Below are 11,329 nucleotides of genomic sequence, written 5' to 3'. Positions count from 1 at the left end.
CTATGGTTTTTAGGATTTTTAAGGTTTTCTAGGGTTTTTTAGGGTTTTCTATGGTTTTTTGGTTTTTATGATTTTTTATGGTTTTCTAGGATTTTTTAGGGTTTTGTAGGGTTTTTTAAGGTTTTTTAGATATTTTCTAGGGTTTTTAGGGTTTTTGGGTTTTCTAGGGGTTTTTAAGGGTTTTTACACTTTTTTAGGGTTTTCTAGGTTTTTCTAGGGTTTTTTGGGTTTTTTTTAGGGTTTTTAAGGTTTTTTAGGGTTTTTAGGATTTTTTAGCGGATTTTCGGATTTTCTAGAGTTTTCTAGGATGTTTTAGGGTTCTTTAGAGTTTTCAAGGGTGTTTAGGCCTTTTAGGGATTTTTGGATTTTCTAGGTATTTTTATGGTTTTCTAGAGTTTTTTAGGATTTTCTAGGGATTTTTGGATTTCCTATATTTTTTAGGGGTTTTTTTAGGATTTCTTTAAAGTTTTATAAGGTTTTCAAAAATTTTTTAGGGTTTTCTAGTAGTTTTTCGGGTTTTTAGGATTTTTTAGGTTTTTGTAGGGTTTTTAGGGTTTTTTCAAATTTTCTAAGATTTTTTAGGGTTTTCTAGGATTTTTTTAGGATTTTTAAGGTTTTTTATGGTTTTCTAGGATTATTAGGATTTTTTAGGGTTTTTTGGGTTTTTTAGGGATTTTTTGGGTTTTCTAGAACCCTTAAAAACCCTACAATACCTTAAAACCCTTGATAATCCTAAAAAACCCTAGAGAACCTTAAAACAAGGTAAAAATAATTGAAAACCCTAAAAAGCAAAAAAAAAACATAGAAAACACTAAAAAACCATAAAAACCCTAAAAAAACCTAAAAACCATAAGAAATCCTAGAAATCCATAAAAAATCATAGAAAATCCTAGAAAAACCTAAAAACCACAGAAAATCCTAGAAAAATCTAGGATTTTGTAGGGTTTTTTAGGATTTTTAGGGTTTTCTAGGGTTTTTAGTGTTTTTTAGGGTTTTCTAGGTTTTTTAGGGGTTTTTAAGGTTTTCTAGGATTTTTATGGTATTTTAGAATTTTTAGGGTTTTCTAAGGTTTATAGGGTGCTTTAGGATTTTCTAGGGTTTTAGGGTTTTTTAGGGTTTTCTAGTGTTTTCTAGGGTTTTCTAAGGTTTTCTAGGATTTTTAGGAATTTTTGGATTTTCTAGGTTTTTTTAGGATTTTCTAGGATTTTTTACGGTTTTTAGGGTTTTTTAGATTTTTCTAGGGTTTTTTTGGGTTTTTTAAGGATTTTTTAAAGTTTTTTTGGGTTTTCTCGGATTTTTAGGGTTTTCTAGGGCTTTTCGGGTTTTATGCTTTTTTAGGGTTTTGTAGGATTTTAGGGTTTTTTAAGGTTTTCTAGGGTTTTTAGAGATTTTTAGGGTTTTTTAGGATTTTCTAGGATTATTAGGGTTTTTTAGGATTTTCTAGAGTTTTTTAGGATTTTCTAGGGTTTTTAGGATTTTTTTGGGATTTGTAGCTCAAACCCACTGGCGCCGTAATGGGTGTTTCAGTCCATGGTTAGCTACCAGGACATGTCGGGTTAGCTATATAATCGACAGATGATATCATCAGCTATAGGAGAGGCATGCATCGTATGCATATTATTTGAATTGCTTGTCTGTGCATAAATTGGGAATGCCTAAGTGAATTTACTATGCTAATTGTTATACTTGCTACTTGCATTACTTGTACTCCAATTGTGTTTGCCTTTGTTTGTTTGTTTGTTTGTCTGTGTGGTTTCACCAGAAATGGAAGATTGGAGGAAAGGCGCAGGATTTGAGGATTTTGATTAGGATTTGGCCAAGTTTAGAACCTATGAGAACTACCCCTATTTATGGTTTCTGTTCTAGTTCCATAAGTTTTATAATTTGAGTGTCGGTGTTCTAGGATTGCCTCTGGCTTTTCCGGGGCTTTATTTATTATATATGTAGGCACCTTAACCATATTGAGAACCGCCGATTCTCATTCCATACAATATTGTTGTTTTCCAGATGCAGGTTGAGAAGCACCACTCTGTATTCTAGAGACTCTGATGAAGCGAAGAACTCTTAAGACTCAGGGACGTATTTTGTTTATATTTATATATGTATATAGATTCTCTACCTTGTATTTTTATGGTTGTCCCTCTTAGAGATTGACTCAGAGAAATAGGTTGTCATTTTTCTGCTTTGGGTCATTTTGGGATACTCATGTATATATGTATATATGTTTATATGCTCTGTCCGATTTTAACTTTGTGAGCCGGGTCAAGAGCCTTGTTGTATGTATCTTGAAATTCTCTTATCCTACTTCGTTATGTTAACATTTACGTAAGTGACGAGCTGTTCTGTTTACGCTTTGTTTTAAACCTTCTTTAAAAAAGCTCCCAGATATAAATCTTTTTCAACTATATTCTATATATAATTTTACTTTTAGAGGTTGTAATACCTCACTACCTCTATTTTATGACTTAAGAATAAAACTCTATGTGGTAGGGTGTTACAGTCAACATTGGGTGTATACTTGCTAAAGAAGGAACATGTTGGGACAATTTACTATCAAAGGGTAACACTACTTCAATTTCAGAAATTGCTTGAGGAATCTGAGTCTAAGCTTTAAAATCCATTATTGTAATAGAGTGATGTGCAATTTTAGTATTGGTAGTATAGTTTTCTATATAGTTTAATGAATATTCTAGAGAAGGATGTTGGAAAATCAAAGAAAAAGGAATATTACTTGAAGGTTGAACAGAAGAAGAGGAATGGTTGCTATTAATGGGAGTCTTTCTATAGTGGGACTAGTATTAGATAAAGCAGTTTTATTAAAGAAAAAATGAGATAAGAATTATCCTTCATAAAAATAACATCTCTAGATATTATTATTTTTCTTTTTTGTCCAAACATTTGTATACTTTTTAGGTTACAGCATAACCAAAAAGGATATCGGGTTGGGATCTCAGCTCTATAGTTTATAATAACTATAAGGCCTAATATTAGGAAAACAAAAATACCCAAATACACGCAAAAATGAATAATCAGAAAAATGATGAAACAATATTTTAAAAAGTAATTTGTGAAAAGTAATGGTGGATGACATTCTATTGATAAGATAAATAAAGATAGAGAAGGACTCATCCCAAAATTGAAGGGGTAAAGAAGCAGCAGCCAAGAGAGCAAATCCAGTTTTCATAATGTGTCTGTTTTCTCTTAGATAGATTATTTTGCTGTAGTGTATACGTACATCTTAATCTATACACAATTCCTTCATTTTTCAAGAATTCAATAAAAGTATTTGATAAATACTCTTTTCATTATCTATTTGAAGAGATTTAATGGAATATCCAAGTTGCTTTTCCATATATAACTTGTATTATCTGAAAACATGAAAGACTTGGAATTTATTTGTAAGTAAATGGTAGTATATTTAGAAAACACATCCACAAAAGATACATAATATCTATAAGTATAACCATTATGAGATATAATAGGGATAAGTCTCCACACATTAGAAACAACCAGAGATAGGGGAGCATCATAAGAATGAGTAGAAGGAGAGTATGAAAGCCTATGTGATTTAGCCATGCAGTAGAATTTACAAACATTGAATGAAGAAGTAGTATTATTCATAGGTAAACCAAATTTAGACACAACATTTTTTACAATAGCATGAGTAAGATGGCCAAATCTTTGATGATATACATCTAAGTAAGCACAACTAACAACAAACACAGCAAGATTAATTTGAGAAGAAATAGATTTTGGAATATTAACACGTTCAAACTTATACATTCTTTTAATAGCTTTGTCTCAGAGAAAAACGTCCTTGGTAGTCTGTGATTTAACAAAGCACTTATTAGGCCAAAAAAAGAAATAAACTTTGTTGTCCTTGCAAATATGAAAACACTAATTAAATTTTGAGTAATTGATAGAATTAGCAGCAAATCATATAATTTATATTTTCTATGAGTAGGTAAACATTATAAATAAGAATTGTCAACAATTTTTATTGTCATACCTAATCCATTTTCAGCTTATGCTTGTTCTTTGTCTTGATATTCAAAGGATTATTGTAGACTGGTTGAATTAGGTGTGTATTGATGAGTTGCACTTGAATGAATATATCATGAAGAATCTATCATAATAGGTGTTGCAATCATGTCTTTTGGATTATGAAAAGATGGAGGAGGTGAAAGAACAGTGTACATGGAAGTGAAGGGAACACTTTGCTGAGCATGTTGGAATCCTTGATCAAACTTGAAATAGCAATAGCTAGCAACAAGGCCAAATTTGCCACAAATTTAGCATTGAGGTGTGGTATTGGAGTTCTAATTGTTCCTTCCCCAGCTCCACAAAAATTTCTAACTCCACGCCTTCTTCTACCAAAGAGTGGACGACCAAGAATGTTATTGTTGTTGTTGCCTCTACCAGAATTATAAGAGAAGAAAGGTTCTGAATTCTTGAGATTTAAGTTAGAGGATTGAGTAAAATTAACCTGAACCATTGAAAATTATGGTTTCTTAAATCTTTCAATTATGTCATCTTGAGCCATAAGCAAAATTTCAAGATCAGGGATAAAGGATATTTCATTGTGAACATAATAATTAAGGGATGATAATTTTCATTCAAACCATCTAAGATAACATTGGTATAATCTAAGTTTGTGAGTGGTGATCCTACTGCTACTAATGAATCAATAATTTTTTTTATTTGAAGAAGATAATCTGAGGTAGATGCCAATTTCTTGACTGATTTCAATTGCAATTGCAATTGTCTAATTTGATCTTTGGTATGAGAGGCAAAGTAAGTGGAAATTCTGCTCTATATTTCATGAACAAAGTGACATCCAATAAATCTATACTTGAAAGACTCATCCATCGAAATAAAGAACCATGATGTGATATTATAGCCATTAACTCTCTAATCTTTATATTTCTTTGATTTTGTTTGTGATGTCTGATCTAAATTGCTCTCAAATTTTGGAGAAATTTTCTCTCTTTCATGATGATGTTGAAGTTTTTGTCCACATATAGAGAGAGTATTTTGATGGTGCCAAGTAAAAATATTTGTTTCTGTGAGTTTATCAGCTACAGATATATTGAAAGATTTGTCGATTTAGTTGATAATGCTTAAAAGAGGTTGTGTAGATAAAGGTGAATTTTCCACTACTGAAACTGGAGTATTATTGTTAGTCATGGATCATAACCTCAGCTCTGGATATCATAAAGAAATGAGGGACTTGTGTTTAACGGAATCAAATTAAAAGTAAAGATGATGGAAGAGAGAGAAAATGTTACTCAATAATGTGATTACAAGAAATGTATATATAGCAACAACAAGAGCCTTCTCTTATAACCAACTAGGTAACTTCTATAACAAGAAACATAACTTCCTAACAAACTAGTTAATTATACGAGTAAACACCCAACGCTGTCCTTGTCCATTTTTACGAAGGACAAAGCGATCCCTGTCCAAAAAAAAGGGACACTTCGATCCTCAACCTTTTTATTTTGGGACAATACAAATTTTCTGTTAAAAAATCTATTAAATAATAACAAAAATTAGTTTTGTGGGGGTTTTATTTGTATTTTGTGGGGTTTTTAAACCTCCACAAACTATTAATAAGTTTGTTTTTGAAAAATTCCTTCACCAATGGTGGTTAAGTGAAGAAAAACCATTGATGAAGATGATGTTGCAAAAAAAAAGTAATTGTAGTACCTTTTAAAGGAAAAAAATAATATCGAATAAGAAATGAAAGAAGAGGACTTTAATGTTGATAATATTGGTATTGGTAATGATGACGATAGAGAAGATAATGATGATGATAAAGTATAGTTACACAATAAAAATAATAGAGGTAGGAGTGATAATAATGAGGATGAAAAATGTAGTGGTAGTAATTGATTATATTGTTGAAAAAAATTTTGTGGGAATTTAAAACCCCCGCAAAATACAAATAAAACCCCCACAAAATTAAGTTTTGTTATTATTTAACAATTTTTTTAACAGAGGGATCGTATTGTCCCAAAATAAAAAGGTTGAGGATCAAAATGTCATTTTTTTGGACAGAAATCGCTTTGTCCTTCGTGAAAATGGACAAGGACTGGATTGGGTCTTTACTCTAATTATACACACTCTATTACTCTCGGATATGAAATTACTAATTTACCCAAATTTATATAAATACATAAATCTATTTTTTGAATTTAGTAATCCTAATTCATGTCTCTAATTCGAATTTCTCTTCGTTCTTCTAGATTTTCACTCATACCTAAACTTGATTTATCTCTTTCTCTCTCTCTTTTTGCCTCTCAAGTCCATTACTACGTCTCCTAATCTCGCTCTAAAAAATTATATTAAAAGATATTTTTATGTTGTTTTATTTTATTTTATTTTCATAAATATTTTTTAATTTTGCTCTATTATGTTTAATTGATTATGTTATGATGATTATATTACGTCTCTTTTTTGTTAATTTTTTTTAAAAAAAGTTTTCAAAAAATATTTATAGATATTTGCAGATAACTACTTTTATTGAGGGAAAATTGAATAGAAACTTGCGAAAAAAATATGAAAATGACAAGAGATAATTTTTTTAAATAAGCATGAGGGACAAAAAAGGGATACCCATCATATTCTCACTGTATCTATTACCATGTCTGACTAGCAACAGAGATCCAACGCGAGTTAATTTGAGAAAAAACGCGTGAACTTTATCCAAATTAGGTCTTAAGATAATGAACCTAGGTTAGATTTGAGATCCTAATATTTGACTTAGGTTAATCCTACTTGCTTGAGGTATTAGGTTAATCTTACTTGTTTAAGGTATAACAAATACAGTATTACTAAACATTATAACCATTTAGTATTATAAAAGTTGGATATATTTATAAAAAATTTTTTAATTCAAATTACAAAACATTTTCAATGAACTATTTCCTTTTTCTTAGTTTTAAATATTATTTACTAATAATAATAATAATAATAATAATAATAATAATAATCCACATTCATATAATTAAAATAGATCATATTAATATGTACATGATGTTACATATATTTAGAACTATGTACGAAAAATATTTTTTTTGATATTTATGTAATGACTAATAAATAATTTTATATGTAAATCATCTAATTTTTATAATATATGATTTATTGTATAATTTTTTTGTATAAATATATTAAAAAAAAGATATTATTTATAATATTATTTTCTATATGAAATAAACAACTTAAGTTATTATCTCGAATAGAAAGAATAATAGTACTAATAATTTTTTACTTAATAGTATTGAAAAAATATATGAATGGAATAAAAAAAATAATAATAAAAATTATTAATTAAGTTATTTACATAATAAAAAATTAAATAAATTTTTAATTAATAAAAAATAAAATTGTTATTACCACATACTATAAATTTTACAAAAAAATTTAGATAATAAATTATACATCAAATATTATTATTTACTATCAAAATTACATATTATTAATTATTTTAAAATAAATTAATTCATATTGATACCAAATAATATTTATTTAAAATTATAATTTAAATTTCCATTGGAGACACGGAAAATGAAACTTTTTTTTTTGGTGGCTACACGGAAAATGAAACTAGTTATAATTAAAATGCATCCAAACAAAAATAAATATAAATGTAATTAAATACAATTAATTATTTGTTAGCAGAAAAACAACTGTATTCTGTTCTCCAAAACTCCCCTTTTGGCCTTTTCTGTTCCCGGTGCTCTTGCTTCCCTCTATTTCCTTCTGAATGCTATTTCAATTGAAACCTAATCTGCCACTTTCTCATTCTCCTTGCACTCTCCTTTATTCCTTCACTTCCCCTCTCTCTGATTCTCGCGGCAAAATCAACTGATAATGCATCTTGCGCAAAGACTCGCCAAATCGACAAGCTAGGGTTTCCTCCAGAAAATTCGGTTCTCGCCGGGGTTTTGCGGAGGAGACGCAGTCGCCGGCAGCAATGGCCACCAGCTTGCAGATGAGCCCTCAGGTGGAGCAGATCCTCGGCGAAATCCGCGATAACTTTCGATTCCTGGCGTATGTAACTTAATTTTACTACCTCTTCAGATTCAGTTATGCAATGTTTTTGTGTTCGAAATTTTTTTACCTCTGCTCGTATATAATGTTAGAGGGTGCAAGTTAAACTTGTTGCCAATTTTGGGATGTGAATCATACTCGTTTAGCATCTTATTGATTTAGTTAGGGCAGTGATTCTTGAAATTGGAGTGAGCAAAGGGGATAATGTTGAAAATTTTCTGACTTGGTCCTGTGCTTGTATTTGTATGTTTAAGGTTTATAGGCTTAATATATTTGTGAATTTAGGAATTGTATGGTTTGAAGCGGTGTAGTGATGGCCAGTTCTGTATTTATTGAGGTAGTTCATTGTACACAAGTTATGTTATGCTTAGTGAAATGAGCATGGGAGGATAGTGGTGCTACTAGAAGAAGCTATGTCTTGAGAGCCACTAGATTTTGTGAGATATTTCTGTTTTTTATTTTAGCAGGACAAGCTATTCCGTCACTGTTTGATATTCCATTTTTGACTTCTTGTCCTCTGATCTCTATGTAATAGTATCCTTATCTTTATTAATACTATATTCTTTTCTCTCCCAAAAAAGAAGCTATTCATATTGATCAGGACACTAATAGTGTCTCCTTCTCCTCCCACGGAAAAAGGCTATTGATGTTGGTCAGGAGACTAGTAGACTTTCTTTGCAGTTTTTAGTTCCCAATCTGTCTGAAGAGAATAATTGGTTTTAAATGCACAAGTATACAAATAAAAAATGAATGTGATGTATAAAATTCATTATTTGAAAAGCTTCCTTAACCTTATAGTTGCATTTCCAGTTAACAGCACAAGTGTATATCGATCAATCATTTTTAGGTTTATTTTATTTATTATTATGTTTTCTCTAGGTGCTTTGGTATTCCCATATGACATAGATCTTTTCTGTTAAAACAATGATCTCTTGAGATTTAGTATGATCATTTGGGTTGCCTCTTTTGCAGTGATGGGCTGGAGGCTATTATTTATTTATTTATTTTTTATAAAAGAATAACATCACTAAGATAGTGGGAAGAATAATAAAGCAAATGGAAGGATAAGAGGTCCTCCTTACGGAGCAAAAAAGCAAACAAAAGAAAAAGCTATCTATGGAATGCAGCTTTCCAATCTCTCAACATGTTTGAGAGGAGAAGTGCTCTGGATAGATCATGAGCTTTACAAAAAATAATGGCCGTATGTCTAATTCTATCCCATAAAACTTGCTTATCTCAAAATCTGTGATTGCGAAGGTACATAAATGGTTCTCTAATCAAATATTCCAAATGGTGGCATATACTGCACATTGCACAGATATTTGCTTCTTTCCTACTCCCCAGATCAGAACCCAATAAAGAGAAATTAATCCAAGGTTGTAAGGCACACCCAGCAATCATCAAAGGCACTAAATAAACTAACAAAGTATTCAATAAGAAAAAACAGCCACTAGATTATACAAAAAACAGATGTGCTATTGATTCTAAATTTATCCCACTAGATCAGATCTTCTTCGTGGATCAAATGGCATCACATTGCCCTTATATAGAGCACACATAACAAACATAATAGGGGAAATTGCCTTAATGTGGCCTTCAAACCTGCTGATGTTTGTTGGTGTTAATTAATGTTGTTGACCATAGTTATCCAAGTAAAGTATTTCTTGAAGGCTGTTATGTTATCCTTCCTTTATTTGTCTCTGTTCAAGCAATGTATTTATTTGTAATTATCTCTGCTTTCTTGTGTATCCTTTGCTGTAGTCACTTTCGCAGTTACTAATTCTTGCTGAAGTGAAATAAATAAAGTTCAATAGATCTATAATCTTTTCAAGTATTCCTATATAGTAATAAAATATTTTCATTTAACATCCAGAAATGGCTTCCAAAGGCTTGATAAGATTAAAGATTCCAATAGACAAAGCAAACAGCTGGAAGAACTCAAGGATAAGACGGTGGAGTGTAAAAGGTTAGTTAAGCATTTCTGTGGTTGTAAACTTGTAATCTTGCTATATCTCAGTGGCAACTGTAACTTTGAGTTGAGTAAGAAGAAAAATGTAGGTTCCTTTCATATTGACTTTACTGGTTTAGTTTTCCTCATGAATTGACTTGCATAAATCTTTTTACTTTGTTAATAACTAATTATCATAAAGAAAATTTCTGCCTAGGAATTTTACCGTCCATTGTAGTATCCAGGGGTCGAATGTTGTATAATAAGAGCAGCACACGGAGTCTTCTGCTTGTAGGTCTTGTAGAAGCTCCATTTTTGTTGTGAAAATTCTCTTCCTTTGTTATCCTTATAATTAGGTGCTTTCCCGATTTTTTATTTTCCAATTCACTTTGCTGTTGGTAGGCACAAGTGGTGAAGACATTTTAATGTGATCTGCTGTAGTTTGCTATTTCCTTTATCAATGCATCCCAACTTTCTGGAGTATGAAGCCTTATGTTTTACGTTTTTATGAAAAGGAGTTTGATCGAGAAATTAAAGATGAAGAGGGAAAAAATCCCCCAGAAGTGAACAAGCAACTTAATGATGAAAAGCAATCAATGGTTAGTGCCGAAAACCTTTCTATTTTGGATGCTCACGTTTTGGAAGGGTACAATATCTTCAACCTCAAAGTATTATGAATGTGGCGATATTTTTCTTTTCACATCTTTGTAAATGATTTGCATTGCTAAATGTGGGTCTCAGGCTTTTTCATCATGATCTAGGGTGGGGTAGATTTGGTTATTCTCATGCTCGTTTATAAACTTTAGAAAATCCTAGAAAACGTTGAAAAACATAAAAAATTCTAAAAAATTTTAGAAAATAAAAAAAAATCATAGAAAATCTTAAAAAATCTTAAAATTTCTAAATTTTAGAAAAACCAAAAAATTTCAAAAAATCATAGAAAATCCTAAAAATCTAAAAAAATCCTAAAAAATCTAAAATCCTAAATTTCCTTAAAATTTTAGAAAATCCTAAAAAACTATAAAAACACTAAAAAATCCTAAAAATACTAGAAAACTTCTAAAAAATCCTAAAAAAACAAAAAATTCCCTAAAAATCTAAAAAATCTTAAAAATCCTAGAAAACCTTAACAAACTCTAAAAACTTGAAAAAACTCAAGAAAACTCTAGAGAATCCTAAAAAATCCTAAAAACATTAGAAAATTCTAAAACACTCTAAAAAATTTTAAAAACTCTAAAAAATCCTAAAAACACTAGAAAATCCAAAAATCCTAAAAACCCTAAAAATTCTAAAAACCTTTAAAACCCCTAAAAAAATCCTAAA

General features: G+C 30.2%; 1 pseudogene; it reads left to right on the top strand.

Annotated features, from left to right (window-relative positions):
• Positions 1-4,171: 4,171 nt before the first annotated feature.
• On the top strand, positions 4,172-10,759 carry LOC114926224 (novel plant SNARE 13-like; annotated as a pseudogene).
• The last annotated feature ends 570 nt before the right edge of the window (positions 10,760-11,329 follow it).

The sequence above is a fragment of the Arachis hypogaea genome, unplaced genomic scaffold, assembly GCF_003086295.3.
Source record: "Arachis hypogaea cultivar Tifrunner unplaced genomic scaffold, arahy.Tifrunner.gnm2.J5K5 arahy.Tifrunner.gnm2.scaffold_31, whole genome shotgun sequence".
NCBI lineage: Eukaryota > Viridiplantae > Streptophyta > Magnoliopsida > Fabales > Fabaceae > Arachis > Arachis hypogaea.
Note: the sequence above shows the minus strand (reverse complement) of the source record. Positions and strands in the feature narration are given on the sequence as shown.